The sequence below is a fragment of the Planococcus citri genome, chromosome 3, assembly GCF_950023065.1.
Source record: "Planococcus citri chromosome 3, ihPlaCitr1.1, whole genome shotgun sequence".
In the NCBI taxonomy this organism is placed as follows: domain Eukaryota; kingdom Metazoa; phylum Arthropoda; class Insecta; order Hemiptera; family Pseudococcidae; genus Planococcus; species Planococcus citri.
This window is the reverse complement of record NC_088679.1, coordinates 38,205,192-38,219,722: the sequence shown is the minus strand read 5'-3', so window position 1 is coordinate 38,219,722 and position 14,531 is coordinate 38,205,192.

Below are 14,531 nucleotides of genomic sequence, written 5' to 3'. Positions count from 1 at the left end.
TTATCTTCAAGGTTGGAGGCAAGTGCATGCAACGATTTTTAAAGTAGATATTGGGTCAAGATTTGAAAACCACCACTCGCCGTTTCTTTGCCAATCCACCTTTCTTCAAATCATCATGATTTTGACATTTTTAAACAATATTGAACTACATAGGTAGGTACCTATACTTCTGATTAATTCCATTATTAGGAAAATTTCTTAGAAAAAATTTGCAAAGCTTTTGAAAAAAATAAGTTTAAAATTCAATATTTTCGACCTCTTGCACGAAAGTGATTTTTTTAGCGGCCTTCTCAGGAGAGGAGGAAAATATTGTATTTACGGCAAATCGGATAGGCAACTTATTTCACATCTTTAGAAATATGTACATTCTTATTTACGGCAAACTGATTAGGCAACTCATTTCACGCCGTCTTTATGAAGGATTTATCATTTGAATAAATAATCAAACTTATGTTTTCCAATCTTTTACTCGTAGTAGAGGTACCTAATAATTTAAGCATTTAATTTCAATAATTCAGAGAATACATATGTGTAAAGCTTGAACCCCCCCTCCCTCCTTAAAAAAAATATGGACTATTAGGTACATTTTTAATTTTAGAAATTCTTGTCAATTAGAACTTATCTGTAAATGAGGTTTCGAAGCCAGGAGCTGGGAGTACCCCATGGAAGTATAGAGGCGGTTTTCATTTTACAATTGAGTTTTACAAAATTATGTGGATATACAATACTTACCTATAAATATTTTAAAAAAAGAAAATAGAAAAGTCGCACGGAAATTTTGTAATCGCGTTGAAGTACCAGAATGTCTAAAAATGATGAATTCTGATTCGGAGTGATAAAATAATATTGTGTCGTAGGTACCTACTAAATATACGTGCGTATATTCGATACCTACTCAGTATTACCTATTAAATAGGTAATGAGTGACGGAAATGCACTATTGTAATGATGTAACTGTTTAAAGCTATCACTTACCTCGGCTATGGGTTTTATAGTACACTACCGAACACAATAAATTATCATACGCAAAGTTCGTGTAAACGAATGTATTTGTCAATAAAGACAACTTAAAGCCGACTCGGAGCTCTTCAAAGGGTTCAACACAACGATTATTCGGGGGGAATTACAAATTACGTTAACACTACTAAATTATTACTAAATTATAAAATATACAAAAACACTTTAAACCTAGGGCCGGAGCTCTAAAGAATTAAGGACATATTAACTTGGCAACTCGTATACTGGCGGATTCAAACTACAAGTTGGTCCAGTTGCCAAAGAAGCTGGAGGCTCATTTGACACCTTGACCACTCATTGTTACCAACCACATCACCGAACGGTGCTGGAAGGGTTAAATTACCTGTTTTACACATACGTGTTACCATTAAGGCATATCCGTGTTACCATTAAGGCATATCCGTCTAACAGGAGGTTTGATTTTTGGGGAAGATATTGTTAATAGCACAATTTTCAAAAATTTCCAAACGAACAAAAAATTTGTGATTTGATCGCAATTGATTCGTGGTAGGGAGGTCAACTTCAGGCTACATAAATCAGCTTACCTAAAGATTTTTATATGTAACTAGATTCATCAATTTTCTGGCTTTTTGCAAAAAATGAATACACCCTGGACCCTGGGACAATAAGACGACCACTAAAGGCAAAAAAGAGTCCTACAAAATTAATGGGGTTTCACTTTCACTGATTCGGACCATTCATTGGATTCCTATAACCTCAAGTAATGACTTGAAGATCTAAAAAACCATCAAATCAAATCCAGCAATTAGGTATAAACACCAAAAAAAAAAAAATCGGTAGTATTAGTACATGAATGATTTTGTTTTAAAGCGAATGATATTAGCTTTCAACATAAAAATTTGCGACGTTAAAACACGCACCTTTAAATTAACTAAAAACTCTTTCAAACAAAAGCTCTCATCTTTATTCTAACACAAGGCAGTAATTCTGTGTAATTTGTTCCCTTCGAGACACAGACACACACATCAAAGAAATTCCCAAAAAGAAACGTGACTAACAGATGCCAATTGTGGAAAAAAACAAACATTTTGAAAACACTCGAAGTACAGATGGCAATAGAGAGGCGTTTTCAAATGTAAAATAGGTAGTTTTCATATACTCGCGTTACAAGCACGCTTTCATCTGTTAATTAGTACATTTTCATTTCACTCTGAAAAAAAGTCATTCTGCCACGCAAGTAATAATGATCCACATTGCTTTCTTATGATGGGGAAAAATATTATAAATGAAAATCCACACTTCTTCTAATGACGTGTAATTTTTAAACAGTAGTATGGTACATACCTACAAATTTAAAATCAGACGTAAATAAACACCATGGGTGAATATTGGTAATAATACATACAATGATTATTTGAGACGATAAATGCGAGCGTATCAATTTAATGAATTTTCTTATTGCTTTGAATTCGTATTCGAATGTGAAATTTCATTCGAGGTATTTTTATCGAGGTATAGTGATACATATGCTGGAATGGTAGATGAGTAGCATAATTTGTCGCCTAGCAATAATGCTGCTGTTTTCCATATGGCGATTTTTTTTACGCGACTTGTGGTTTGATTATTCGGCGAATATTTGATTACCTTTCATAGAAGTTGTCAAACTTCTTTACCTCATTCAAAATAACACATTCATGTTGTGAGGCTAGAACATTTCACAAACCCGAAATTCAAGGGAGCGAGTGGCAATCTTAATTGTAAAACAATATCACTAGAAAACGAAACTACAGTGGAAGTCTCCGATATCAGTATAGGTAGGTACCTATATTTTACTGATTCACAAATAACAGTCAACGTGAAAAATTGACGAATAATCATCAAAAAAGTAATGCTGAGATCCCCAAATAATTTTTTTTCAAACATTACCTAGCTTTGTGAATTTTTTTCAATTTTAGCTACCTAATCATTCAACTCGCGAACTGTAATAATGTAATAGTTCACAAGTATCCAAACAAGTAGGTATTCATTTGTTGCGAATATGAAATACTTTAATCACACTATGATTGATGTTACGAAAACGATATTATTTTTATTTATACTTTTTTAATCGACTCGCAAGTGCATAATAATGTTATCGATGAAAGGTTATGTGAACTTTCAATCATAAAAATCACGAATAAATATCGTACGGATTCTCCGAATCGAATCTCACTTTTTATACAATGTAGCGCATGCATATGCAACTTCAAAAGTCACAATTCTAATGAAAACAAGACATGAAAAGTTTCTGACTGATTCGAGTATTTTCAATTTTCATGCTACATACCCAATTACCCACGTCCTACAATTTAGCTGATTTTATAATCAGTAAGTACTTAAATGCAAAAACGTTGTCGTTGAAAGAAACCAAAATATTTAATGGTTTTTTTTTAATGTAGTAGAAAGGAGTTTACCTAACTTCCGAAACCAGAACTATCATTTCACTTCTTTTTTTTTATTCATATCATCATAATATAAAAGAAAGTGCACCCAGGATAAGACTCTACCCTCTTTCCAATTCAAAGGATCACCTCCTAACAAATTTTTAAATCCTATTATTTTGACAATCAATTACTACATTAAGGTAAACCATATGTGAAGTTACAAAAAAAATGACAAAAAATTTATTTTTTTGAATTTTTCAAAATAAAAAAGAATCCTACTCAAGTATAATGACTCGCCTTCACCAAGAAAAAATCTTTTTTGAGATACTTGAAGCAAATGTTGATAAGATCAACTAAAAATGCCCGAGCGTGGTGATTTCAAAATTATTTTTAAAAAATGTTACCTATCCTAGAATGCATTTTTTCAATAAAGTCTCCCTCGATGGGAAATGATTTTTAAAAAATCTTCAACTTTCCTGTGATGAATGAGAAGGACTTACGTACAAATAATTTTACAGATTTTCATCCAAATATTCACTTCTTTTGAAAACATGGACATGGTACCTACGTGTGGGGAAAATAAATATAAGAAAAAAAAAACAAGAACAGTAGGAAATCAAAACATTTATTGCTAAATCACCTAAATAATCGTTCGTTTCAATATAAAATTTTAAAATGCACAGCAAAACTAAAAAAAAATCTCAACATTCATAATCGTGACAAACCACACGATTATTATGAACTATGCCATAAGTCATTAAACATAAGCGACCAGAGTGTTTCCCTGAGTATTGGTCCAACGATCCTGGGTAAAATTTTTCGCACATGGTGTAGTACCCGTAAAGGCCTGGTTTCATCAGAGTTTGGCCTTGAATAGTCACGTATGTATCGAGAGCTCCGCCAGGAACCGTGATACGTTTTCGGTCTCCACTTGAAATGAGTTCCGAGCTCTGTGTTATGTTCTTGTTATCGAGAGAATACTGCAACGAAAAATTGGTGGAGAAGAGGACGATGTTGTCTACTAAAACATCAACTCCTATAGCATATGGAGAACATTTATCCTCGAAGCATACCGGATAATCGCGTGAACCTGTGCTTCTAAGGCATAAATGACCAGTGTTGTTCCAAGTGTATTGATCTAATGGTCCTGGGAAATTTCTTTCGTATACGGTTTTGTAGTGACCGAGAAGTTGTTTTGCTTGCACTTTTACATAGACGTCGAGTGCTCCATTAGGAACAAATATAGTGACGTTCTGACCTTTTGAAAAGAATTTCGAGTTTTCCGTTATGTTCTTGTTTTGGAGCAAATACTGTACTGTGAAATTAGCGACGAACGAACCCTCGTTGCTGACTGTAACAGCGTCTCGATGAGAATGAGCATATGCGAATGCCGCGAATATGATCACGAAACCGATCAGACTGGTGAAAAAAGATTTCATGGCGACTTTTTTAATGGTAAATTTGAACCACTTGTTGCGAATACGAAATACTACAACTCAACTGTAATAGTTAATACGACATTTATAGTATTTATACTTTTTATCGACTCACGTATGAAAAGTTATTGATAAAAGATTACATTAACTTTCAATCTCTAAAATAACGTTAAGTACTCTATCAATAAAAATTCTCAGAATCGAAATCATATTACATGCAGTGCAGCCTTTGGGATTGATTCTAAGCATATTATGGCAAAGGCAAAGTAAGACAAATACCCATTTTCTCGCTTTTACGGATCTTTCCATGCAACGTTCGTTAGTCTTGCTCTCAGAAATTTCGACTCTTCGTCAGAGATTTGAAATTATCTACTCCAGTAAGTGTTATAATCAACTTCGGTTGCTGGAAATTTATCTTACCTCAAGTTTAATATATGGTACCTACTCTGGATCGATTATGACCAGCGACTCGCAAATTCAATGTGATAGATTAAAAAGTGTTTTTCAACTGGAAAATCTCACACTTATTTTGAAAAATTCACCACAAATCGAAAAATCAATTTCAACAGCTCAAAATTCGATTTTGGGATACATATGTGAGTGACACATTCTATCTACATAAATGAGTTAAAAAGATTGGTTGATTCGATGGATTGATAAAGTTCCATCGTAATAGTATATTCTATTTTTCACACAAATACTTCAAAATTTATCGTCATACAATTTCTGTACACACCTCTTCCTCATCAACAATCAGCGAAAAAATTCTTCTTCGACGACGTTTTTAAAACAAACAACAACAACAATATGAAATAGGAATTAAAACACAGTATCTTGCATGTCAAAAAATTTATTGCATAATTTTTAACGTGATCGAATATTGTAACATGAGATTAAGAATGCATACCAAGCCCGAGAGAAAATCTTCAACATTTATCTGCGTAACAAATCGCGTGCTCCATTGAGCCCAAAGTTGTCATACACACGCGACCACTGTTATCCGAGAAATCTGCCAATGAGTGGAAAAATTTTTCGCATACTGTTTTGTATTGACCTGACTGACCAGTGAGTAAGTGCGCTTGGATTACCAGGGTGGCGTTTAAAGCTCCAGCAGGAACTATGATATGTTGAGCTTTACCGCTTGGAATAGACTTCGAATGCTGTGTCGTACTCACGTTATTGAGGAAATATTGTAATGAGAAATTAGCTATGTATCGGCCTTTGTTGGCGACTGCCAAATCCACTTCTTTACTATACGGAGGACACTGATCTTCGTAACATATTGGATAATTAACTGTGCCGGTAGCATTAAGGCATAAGTGGCCAGTATTGTTCCAAGTGTATTGACTGAATTCTCCGGGGAAATTTCTTTCATATATGGTTTTGTAGCTACCGTTGTTTAGTAGCGCTTGAACTTTCACATAGCAGTCGAGAGCTCCATCAGGAACCAGAAGACTTCCGTTTCCACCATTCGAAACAGGGTCAGAGGCCTCAGTTACGTTCATGTCATTGAGCAAATATTGCACCGTGAGATTGGCGTCGAACGAGCCATCGTTGAACACTGTAACAACGCCTGGTTTAGCGTACACGGATGTTGCGAATACGAACACTAAAGCGATTAAACCGACAAAAAAAGATTTCATGATGATGGTTTTTTTTTTTTGGTAAATTTGCACCACTTGTTGCGTATACGGAATGCGAAACACTTGAAGTGCACTGTACTGTAATTACAACATCGACAGTATTTATACCAACTTGTACGATTCGCGTTGGAAACGTTATCGATGAAAGGTTACATGACCTCGTAATTATAAAAATCGCGAGTATAAATGTCGTATCGTAAAGAGATTCTCAAAATCAAACTACGTGAAATTTTATGCGTTCGTATTACACGTGATGCAGCTCAGAAGGTTAATTTTCTGTTGAATACGAGATGAACTAAAAACGATAAAAGTTTCTGACTGGCATAAGTAAAGTTCAAAATTTCCTGATTTGGTGGGCCTTTCAGCGTTGAAATTCTCAATTTTAAAATAATTTTTATTCCTTCAATTTTAGAAATGGTCAATTCGCTATGATAACATTTCAAAAGTTCAGTTTCTTCATCATCATCACAAACAATCAATCAATCAATCAATCAGAATTGGACTTGAACTTTCGCACAAAATATTTCCAAAATAAAGCCTTTTTGGAAAAAAATTGTGGACGATGTTTTTCAAGAAGGAAATTAAGTAGCCTATGTGCTTTGTAACTTTGTTCACTGTGGATGATTTTTTTCTATGAAGCTGTGTTTTTCAGAGAGTGCATTGAAGTAGATCACGAAAAAAGCGTAGGATTTTAAGCAAATTCGGCAAAGACCTTCATTTTAAATTGAAAATTAACCTATACCTAGACCTACTGCAGAAAATTTTAGCTTTTAGGGTGTTTCTGGAGGGAAGATATAAGCCCTCAGATAAAATAAAGTTTCAACGAAAAATGTTTTTTTTTTTGCTCCAGCTCCTACCAACCTGTTTTGGGAAAAATCGTCCCGTTTTTGAAAAATAGTATCCGAGTAATTGAGGTTCTACGTCGACCTAGGCCATAATCGTCAGAATCCAAGACCACTTTCAAAGTTCTACTGAGTGGCTGAAAATTTTCAAATCTCATTTTTGGCTAGTAAGGCATTAAATACGCCAATCCATCGAAAGATCAAGCAGTCCGGTCGGACTGCCCCGCCAAGCAAGAAAAAAAAACGAACACAAAAAAAAAACAAAACGATAATACCAAACGTGATGACAGTCCGGCCACTTACTGCTTATATTCCCTGAACAACTAAGCGTATTTTCGATGATGAATTTCTCGCGAATAAAAACACGCACGAATCTGATTTTTTGATATGTTGTTGGCATCAACGAGAGCTTTAATTTGGTATGCTTACAAACTTTCTACGGTAAAAAATGATGTAGATTGGAATACCCAAAGTTGGCATTTTGGGGTAATTTTTGAAATCACTAATCTTCGTGTTAAGAGAAAACTACTGAACCAATTCAAGTCAAATTTCGTACACTGGTGTAAATTAATGAGTTATTTTTAGATACAACGTCAGTTTTGAAAAAAAATTATTTTTGACCCCCTTTTTCTCAATTTTAAAATTTCTATCCCCCCTAAAACACCCCCAAAATGAAAATTTTTCGCGGTACCGTAAAAAAGGGTCATCTACATTATATTCGCCATCATTGTGCAAAATTTCAAGCAAATCGGTTCATTTGGAAAGGCTGTAGCCTTGTCAACGGAAATTTAAGCATGAAATTTCGTGATGAATATTTCCATTTTTCATCCTAAACCACCCAAAAAATGAAAATTGTTAGCTGTAACATAAAAAAGGGTCATCTACATCATATTCACTATCAATGTGCAAAATCTCAACCAAATCGGTTCATTAAAAGAGGCTGTAGCCTTGTCAACGGAAATTTCAGCATGAAAATTCATGAAAATTTCCGTTGACAAGGCTACAGCTTCTCCAAATGAACCGATTTGCTTGAAATTTTGCACAGTTGTATTAAATGTGATGCAGATGACCCTTTTTTATGGTACAGCAAACAATTTTTATTTTTAGGGTGATTGAGGGTGAAAAATGGAAATATTCATGAAATTTCATACTTAAATTTCCGTTGACAAGGCTACAGCTTCTCCAAATGAACCGATTTGCTTGAAATTTTGCAAAATGATAGCGAATATAATGTAGATGACCCTTTTCTACGGTACAACGAGAAATTTTCATTTTTGGGGGGTTTTATGGGGGAAAGCAACTTTTAAATTGTGAAAAAGGGAGTCAAAAATGATTTTTTTAAATAACAAACGTTATATTTTGAAATAATACCCTAATTTAAATCACTGTACGAAATTTGACTCACATCAGTTCGGTAGTGTTCTTCTAGTGAGAAACTTTGTGATTTAATCAACAAATTATTCTAAAATTGTTGGTGTACCCGAATTCCCATTACTAATTTATAATAATCTACATTATTAAAAAAAAAAAAAAAGTCGTGATATCAATCGAAAATACTCTTAAAAAGCAAAAATTCCGCCAACCAAAAAAAATAAAAAACTTACCTATAAAAAAACAAAAAGAATTGTCAACAAAAATCTGATATTCTCAACTTCTTGGAGTATGTACCCAAATTCGCATTAACAATTTACAATATGTACACATTTAAAAAAAAAGTCGTGATATCCATCAAAAATACTTTTAAAAAGCAAAATTACCGCCAACCAAAAAAAAAAAAAAAAAAAAAAAAAACTTGCAAAAAGAATTGTCAACAAAAATCTGTTCATTAAGTAACTTTATTGAAAAAATTCATGATATCAAAACATCGCCAAGCAATTTTCATTCAGCAGTTGTGATCAGGAATTGATATGGAATTTCAAATTAATTTGGTACTTACTGAAATAAAATATCCATAAGTTTGAGAACTGAATTGAAAAACCGGGCCAAGCGCCGGCGGAATTTATCGGTCCGGTTTTTCAATTCAGTTCTCAAACTTATGGATATTTTATTTCAGTAAGTACCAAATTAATTTGAAATTCCATATCAATTCCTGATCACAACTGCTGAATGAAAATTGCTTGGCGATGTTTTGATATCATGAATTTTTTCAATAAAGTTACTTAATGAACAGATTTTTGTTGACAATTCTTTTTGCAAGTTTTTTTTTTTTTTTTTTTTTTTTTTGGTTGGCGGTAATTTTGCTTTTTAAAAGTATTTTTGATATTATTTCTACAACTAATTGAGAATAGGTACACCCTACTTTGGAATTTAGTAGTATCAATTTTTTGGTCATTATTGCCAATTTAAAAAGATCTAGAAAATACAGTCAAAAAATAGTAAAATTCGACTGACAAGATGAATCATATCAACATCATCTAGAAGAGGAGAATTTTTCTTGGCAAATACTTCGTATCAATCACGTCGAAATATTGAAAGATATCATTCCTGAAACTGAGGAAAATTTTTGGAAAGAAGTGGTGCTAATTTTTCAATAATTTCAACTAACTTTAAGAAATGAAAAAAAAATGGCAAAAACTTGGGTAACTATGAATTTTTTTTATTTTTTGGAATTGGCAAAAATGATTTAAAAAAATGAGAACCACTGCGTTCTAGAATATTTCCTCAGTTTCAGGAATGATATTTTTCAATATTTTAACATGATTAGGTAATGCAAAATATGTATTTGCCAAGAAAAATTTTCTTCAAAAATAAGCGGTTTGCAAATTTTCAACCACTTAGTAGAACTTTAAAGTGGTCTTGGATTTTGACAGAAATAGCGTACATTGACGCAGAATCTCAAATATGTACATTCATTTGAGATGGGGCTATTTTTCCCAAAACAGGTTGTGTAGCGACAGAAGCGAGAAAACCAAGATTTTTTCGAAAATTCCACCTCATTAGAAGCCCAAATCTTTCCTCCAGGGGTGTAGTTAAGAATTTTAGTGGGTAACTTTCAACCGAAAGTGAAGGTGTCTGCTGAATTTGATCAAAATTCGCCGACTTTTTTTTGGCGATCCACGCTAATGTGTCTACATTTACAAGTAGAAAAACTTAAACTTCTTACTGCATAGACAAATGAAATAATCGTAGAAACACGTGGGCAAAAACCAAAAAAAATCAACTTTCCAATCTTTTAAATTTCAAACTTCGCCTTCCTAATCAGTGTTGACAAACTGACATGCATCCGTGTACGTAGAATAGTATGCAATTATGAGTATGTACCTTTTCAAAGTTGATACACGTACATTCGAATAAAAATTGATTACAAAATGGATATATGTATTTCTTTATAGTTACCGTAATATTTTAAAGGCCCCTTTTTGACAAGAGCATGGTATAGGAGAAAAGAGTACCTACTTACCTATTTTTAGAAAATATATGCATGGTTTTTATTTTTGTTTTATGTAAGTATATTTCGACATTGAATGTTCGTAAATTTTTTACGTTTTGTTTTAAACTTGGAATTTCAAAAAAATTCCTATTCCCCAAAAATTCATCAAGATGTAACAAATTTTTTTTTTGAATTATTAATTTTTTCCACTCATGTTGATAGTAGGCCTCAATAATGAAGTCTGATATTAGAAGAATATGAATAGAGTAGAGGACTTTCAGAGTTGCAACTGGTCATTTGCACTTTTCAAGATTTTATAAACATTTTTTCAGTACACTGAATTCCCTCCCTCGACCCTCAAAAAAACGTTTGACTATTTTTTTGAGCTTTTTCAAAAAATTCAAAACAACCTAGGGTCTAATTTTTTAAAACCACCCTACACAGGTTGCTATGATCTAAAAAAACATTATCGACATCGATGGCAAGAGTGATCGACGGCTGGGCGAGGCGTTTCCTGTTTGGTAAATTTTTATCAGATTCCCATTGAGCAGACGAGAATATATCAAAGAGCGAGGGGAGATTTTCAACACGTTGTTGTGAGGTCTTGACACGAGCCATCCTTCTATTCAACCATTCAAAAACCAAAAGAAGATCATGCTCGCCATGTAAATTTATTATTCATAATATGTATAACCATTAACCAATGATACTGATTCAATACTCAAAAATCTTTGAAAAAATTCATCGGACACTCCCAGCAGTTCCATACACGAAGCATAAAAATTTTCGAACTTTCCAGAAAAACTGAAATTGCTATTTTTCAAAAAGAAACATATGTATTTTTATATCGGAAAATCACATAAATCATTTAAAAGTTAAAAGTGCACAAAATACTTGTACTTTTTTCACATTCACATGTTCGTAAGTTCGAAAGTAAGTAGGTACCTGTATAGTTTTCTGCAATGAGATGTACCAACCGACGAAGTTTCCTTCATGGAAATACCTTCGCTAACACCGTTCGCTTGTGTACATCAAAACTATTAAAGATAAACAAGAAATAGTGTAGTTGAAAACTTCAAAGGGCTATATTTTAAAGGCGTTGTCAAGTCCGTTGGTCTTATTAGAGCTTCACACCTCGCAGGTCACCGCTTTTTAACGCATAAGAGAAGAAAAGCTTTCGAGTATTTTGAAAAATAAGGGTTATCGCGTCTATTCGTTACGATACCTCAAACTTACGCCGACCAGCACTGATCAATTTTCATTTTGTATAGGAACAACGTTTGGCAATGATATCCATTTCCTTCCGTTTTTAAATTTTTTTATCGTTGTTTTTCAATTTCAATTATGAGTATAGGTACTCAGAGGTGTGATATGAAATTCAGTTCACTAATTATCAATCCTTAAATATGACCTCAAAGTTCATTGTTCTACTCAAAAATTTCATTTGAAAAAAACAATTATACAAAGGCTTTTTTGAAACGCACCAGATATAAATGAGACAAAATTCAAAAATAAATTACTAAATACTAAAATGCACAGTGTTCTCAACACTGATGTAAGGTCCACACCTACTTATCGATACAAAGTAAAAGACGACGAATAATTATCAAACCTACAATTCTCTTTTAAAGAAAATTGCCCAACCAAAAAAAGTCAAATTTTCAAAGGAAATTCAGAATGAAGTGGGCCGCTGACTTTTTTTCTTTATCTCTCCGATTAAATATCTCAAAACACCCACATATTTTCTCCTAACAACTGGTCGTGGCCGTCGTGGGAAATGGAGAAAAAAAACATCAAAAGTTATTTTTCATCATGGTGATAATCAAGTTCATTAAATTGCAACTGAATACACGAGTACTTACTCGACTAAAATAGCCACGACATAAAACACGACGAAAGTGGAGAAATAAAAAGAAACCAACGTGATTTCTGCGAAACGATTAAGACATTATAGTGGAAGTACTTTTCCATCCGCAGAAAGTATCGCGAAAAATCATTAGCAACGTTTTTATCGCTTTTACATCAATAAATTTAACCTAAGTAAAAGTGTTATCTTTATAAAACGTGCTTCTGCTATCCGGAGCCAATTTGTTTAAAGCTAAAGTCATCACGTCATAATCAATAGCAATGTTTTTGTTTCATCTTTCAACAAAAGCCGCACGTTTCAAAAGCACAACAATCCGGTTAACAATTTTTCATTTTTTTACACGCGGAACAACTCGCACCCTTATCTGCATAGACGAGATTATTCTTTCATATTTAACAAATTTTTTCATATTTAAAACACCCTTATCGCGAAACCACGTTTTAATACTGTTTGCATAGCACAGCGTACTCGTATATAGCGATACACTTCTTTTATTTTCGTATTAAGAAAACAATACTCTCAGCAGTAAGAACAAAACGGAGGTAAAAAAGCTAACTTGCTTGTTTATTCCTCTGGATAAATTAATTATTCCCTATTTTACTTTTATCCTCGGGGTGTTGTTTTAGAATTTTCTTTAGCCCCTTAAAATTAGACCCATTATCATCGCCGCCGTCACATTTGTTTTCATTATTTCTTTTAATTTTTTATGCCTAATTTTTTAGCATACCCTTTTTTTTCATCCTTCACAACACATACATAGAAAATAATTCCTAGTTTTTTTCTTTTTTTTTTTACTCTTCTTCTCGAAAGCTACATAAATAAATACGTCATTCGCATGGTAAGCATCTACGAGGAAATTACATTGAAAATGGTTTTTAATTAATTAAACATTCGGATTTTCTTTATGGGTTCATTTTATCATCGCCTTTAAGTAAATAATCGATTTTGTAATTTAGTTACCTGCGCTTTTCTCACTCTACTGGCTAAAAGGCGGTAAAAAAAACATCCGCATTGGAAATTTTTGAGGAAGCGAACAAAAAACTCATTTAGAAGCATGTTTAAAAGAGCGTGTTAAAGAAGCCTTTTTTTTCGTTAGCGAATGGTGTTTCTTTTTTTTCCAAGAAATGAATTTACTAAGGTACCCATTTAAATTTTTTCACAGTGGTGTTTTGACTACGTAGAAGCTTAACAATCATAAGAAAATGTATTTGAATTTATTCAAAAACGAAAAAAAAAAAAGGACAACAACCAGTGAACCGTAAGAAGAATCAAATTTTGAAGCATATTGTTCAAAAATAGAAAAAATTTCAATTAGAACTTTTTGTTTGTTTACTTTCGGCTTGAATAAAAAAATGAAAAACTGAAAAATATAAATCGACAGTTATGCATTATGGAAAATTTCATAGTAAAATATTTTTCACGTCTCACATTTTCAGTGCCCTCTTATAATGACTTAAACTATACGTATTTCAATCCATAAACATTGTCAGTACAAAATTGAATCACATGTTAAAAATATGCACCTAAAAAAGCATAAAAGGCCTCCAATTTCAAATTAAAATTCAAGAAAATTTTCAAAGTGATGTGACATTACACATTAGCGTAGATAGCGGGGGGAAAATGTCGGAGGATTTCGACAAAATTCAGTGGAAGCCTCTCATTACGCGAGGAGATATGGGTGCTCAAGAGGGAGTATCTCTGAAAAATCTTGGTTTTTTTGCTCTAGCTTCTACCTAGCTTGAGTTTGTTTTGGAAAAAATGGCACAGTTTCAAAAGATGGTATCTACCCAGAATAATTTTGAGCGCTTTAGCCACTCAAGTGACTGAGCCAAAAGTCCTCAAAGTAGGGTCGTTTTTGAAAAAATCGTTGCTCTTTTGCCACTTGGGACACGTCAAAATTTAATATACTTATACTCACGGTTTTAAAAATACGCGGCTAGAATTAAATTCAAGTAAAATGACCATGTTTTAG